The following is a 4422-nucleotide window of genomic DNA, read 5'->3' on the forward strand; positions in this document are numbered from 1 at the left end:
AATACCCAATCATTAACTTGAAGTTCTAAGTCCCTTCGCCTTATGTCTATGTAAGACTTCTGGCGACTCTGAGCCATTTTCAAATGCTCTTGAATAAACTTGACTTTCTCCATAGCCTGATAAACCAAATCCGGCCCTAAAAACTCTACTTCACCAACTTCAAACCAACCAATCGGTGGCCTATACCATCGCCCATACAGAGTTTCAAACGGTGCCATCCCAATGCTAGCATGATAACTCTTATTATAAACAAACTCAATAAGAGGTAAGTGACCATCCCAATCACCTTGGAAATCTAGGACACATGCCCTCAATATGTCCTCATGAGTCTGAATAATGCGCTCTGCCTGACCATCTATCTGCCGATGAAAAGTTGTGCTGAGGTTCACCTTGGTACCCAATCCTTTCTGAAAGGATTCACAGAAGTTCGCTGTGAGCTGAGCAACACAGTCTGAAATAATGGACACTGGGGTCCCATGGAATCTGATAATTTCATTAACACACAACTTGGCATAATCTTCTGTTGAATCTATGGTCTTGACTGGCAAAAAGTGCGCCGACTTGGTGAGTCGGTCAACGATTACCCAAAAAGAGTCATGCCTCTTAGCTGAACAATATAGACCTGATACGAAGTCCATATTGATCATTTCCCATTTCCAGACAGGAATATCAATATTCTGAGCTAAGCCACTAGGCTTCTGGTGTTCGGCTTTCACTTGCTGACAATTCGGACACTTAGCTACAAAATCTGCCACACTCTTCTTCATATCATTCCACCAATAAATCTCCTTAAGATCATGGTACATCTTAGTGGAACCTGGGTAAATGGAATACTTGGAGTTGTGAGCTTCTAACATGATTCATTCTCTGAGCCCATCTACATTTAGAACACATAATCTACCTCGGTACCTCAAGGTACCATTATCTCCCCCTTGTTCAAAAGCCGTTTTTTTATGCTTGTAAATCCCCTCTCTCCGTTGTAACAAGTAGGGATCACTAAACTGTTTCTCTTTTACTTCAACCACTAAGGAAGAAAGAGCTTTATTTTGAACAACCACGCCGCCATCCTCGGAGTCTAAAAGTCGAACTCCAAGACTTGCGAAACAGTGAACTTCCTTGGTAATAACTCTCTTATCTACATCAACGTAGGCTGAACTCCCCATGGAACGCCGACTAAGAGCATCAGCTACAACATTCGCTTTCCCCGGATGATAGAGAATATCCACATCATAATCCTTAATCAATTCAAGCCATCTCCTCTACCTAAGATTTAGTTCCCTTTGCTTGAAGATATACTGCAGACTTTTATGATCTGTGAAAATATCAACATGCGCTCCATACAAATAGTGACGCCATATCTTAAGTCCAAAAACCACGGTTTCCAATTCTAAGTCATGAGTTGGATAATTATTTTCATCAGTCTTATGCTGACGAGATGCATAAGCTACAACCCTACCATGCTGCATTAAGACACATCTGACACCAACTCTCGAAGCATCACAATAAACGACGAACCCTTCGGTCCCTTCTGGTAGCATCAAAACAGGAGCAGAAGTTAATCTCTTCTTTAACTATTCAAAGCTTTGCTCACAAGCATCTGACCATTGAAACTTAACCTTTTTCTGAGTCAACTTAGTCAACGGAGCAGAAATAGAGAAAAATTCCTTTACGAAACATCTACAATAGCCTGCCAGACCTAAGAAACTTCTTATATCAGAAACTTATGTGGGTCTGGGCTAACTCCTTACGGCATCAATTTTCTGAGAATCAACATTAACACCTTCACCTGAGATCACATGGCATAAGAACGCCAGTCACTTAAGCCAAAACTCACACTTCGAGAATATTTCAAAAATTTCGCGATCTTCAAGAGTCTGCAACATTATTCTGAGATTTTCTGCATGATCACCCTCACTACGGGAATATACCAAAATATCATCAATAAAGACAATGACGAATAAATCGACATAAGGCTTGAAGACCTTATTCATAAGATCCATGAAAATAGCTGGCGCATTTGTCAACCTAAATGAAATAACAAGAAATTCAAAATGATCATAATGGGTTCTGAAAGCGATCTTCGGAATATCAAATTTCTTAACCTTTAACTGACGGTAGACTGATCTGAGATAAATCTTGGAATAACATTGGACACCCTGAAGTTGGTCAAATAAGTCATCTATTCTGGGAAGAGGGTACCTGTTCTTAATGGTGACTTTGTTCAATTGGTGGTAGTCAATGCACATGCATAAGGAACTATCCTTCTTTTGGACAAACAAAACTGGCACACCCTAAGGTGAAACACTGGGCCTAATAAACCCCTTATCAAGAAGATCTTTCAAATGGGCTTTTAACTTTTTTAACTCTACTAGAGTCATCCTGTATGGTGGAATAGATATCGGCTGAGTGTTGGGAAGTAGATCAATTCCAAAGTTAATCTCCCTGTCAGGAGAGGCTCCTGGAAGATCTTCAAGAAAGACCTTTGGAAACTCATTTACAATTGGGACGAACTGGAGAGTTGGAGTTCAGGCATCTAAATCCTTGACTCGAATTAGGTGGTAGATATAACCCTTGCAAATCATTTTTCTGGCTTTTAGGTAAGAAATAAATTTACCCCTGGGTACTACTGAATTACCCTCCCATTCTATGACTGGCTCATTAAGGAACTCGAATCTCACAACTTTGCTTCTACAATATACCGTGGCACAACATGAGGCCAACCAGTCCATACCCATGACAACATCAAAGTCTGCCATTTTTAATTCTGCTAAGTCAGCTATAGTTTTGCGGTGATGGACTAAAACTGGGCAACCCTTATAAATACGCCTAGCTATGACTGACTCTCCCATTGGGGTGGACACCTCAAAGGGTTCATGCAATTTTTTATGGTTCAATACAAAAATTCTTAGCAACAAATGGGGTTACATAAGATAAAGTAGATCCTGGGTCAATAAGGGCATCTACGTCAAAATTGAAAATTGTTAATGTACCTGTGACAACATCTGCACAAGCTTCTGTATCCTGACGACCTGTCAATGCATACAAACAGTTTTGTCCTCCACCTGCGTTTCCAGACTTAGCTGCATTGTACCCCTGCTGGGCTTGATTATTACGAGGGACTGCTGAATTTGTGGACTACGCCACGTTACCTCCAGTACCTAGCTTAGCTGATGGGCAGTCCTTCTGAAAATGGCCCTTCTGACCACATCTAAAGTATGCATCAGTACCCATACGACACTCACTTGAGTGTATCTTATTACACTTGTCGCATATCGGATTGGTATAAGTCGACTGACCCACAGTAGCCTGAGAGTAAGTACTTGATGGCCTGAAATTCTGCTTCTTATCATTTCAAAATGTGGATGGCGCAGGTCCTGTTGTCCTATTCTTAAAGAATCTTCTATTCCCGTTATTGGATGAACTGTCCGGTAGGCTTGATCCTCTTGTTGAACTCTTTGTCTTTCTCTTTCTGCAAGGCTTCCTCCTCCTTTAGCCTTGTCTCATTCCCCTGTACGAAAGCAACCATCTTGGAGATAGTCATTCCCCCATTCTGTGCAGTTATGTTGGCCTCATCGTACAAATGGGGATCCAGACCACCAACAAACCTCCTCACTCTTGCCCTCATGTCCGGTATCATAAGTGGAGCATGCTTACCCAGACTAACAAATTCAAAATAGTAGTCCTGAACTAACCTATCATTCTACTTAAGCTTCAGGAATTGCTCAGCCTTAGCTTCTCTGACTTCTATTGGCATGAAGTGGTCTAGGAATGCGCTTGCAAATTCATCCCACGTAGCATCTGGTGCATCCTCACCTCGGGATAATTCCCAAGATTCATACCAAGTGTTAGCAATGCCCTGCAACTGATGAGCTCCAAAAGTAGCTGCTTCTATTTCCGTAACTGTCATAATCCTGAAGATTTTCTGAAGAGCATCAATATAGTCCTGCAGGTCCTCGTCTTTCTTTGTCCCTGTGAAGAGTGGGGGATTCATCCTGAGAAAGTCCTTTGTCTTACAAGACTCTCCATTATTCCCTGAACTTGACCCAGATTCCTGACGCTGGGCCTGAGCTGCTACCAGTTGTGTGAGCATGTTGATAGCACTCCTAACATCCCCATCCGAATCACTAGGAGGTGCAACTGTAGGAGCGGTTAGGGATGTTTTCTGAGTCGGAACGGTCTCTTCGTGAGCTATATCCATGGTAGCCCTCTGGTTGGTGGTTGTGGTCCTCTTGGTGTATTTGCTTTTCGCAGGCATATTCTGAAAAAACGTACACGCATGAATTAGAAATGCATCGTGAGAGTACTGCTCTAACTGCACTATCTAGAATATGAAAGAAGTGAGACAATCCTAAAAGTCTTGGTGGTCAACTTTTTATATGTGTGGGGCACTCACTTATATAAAAGTGACCTCACTAAACACGG

The sequence above is a fragment of the Lycium barbarum genome, chromosome 10 (assembly GCF_019175385.1).
Source record: "Lycium barbarum isolate Lr01 chromosome 10, ASM1917538v2, whole genome shotgun sequence".
NCBI lineage: Eukaryota > Viridiplantae > Streptophyta > Magnoliopsida > Solanales > Solanaceae > Lycium > Lycium barbarum.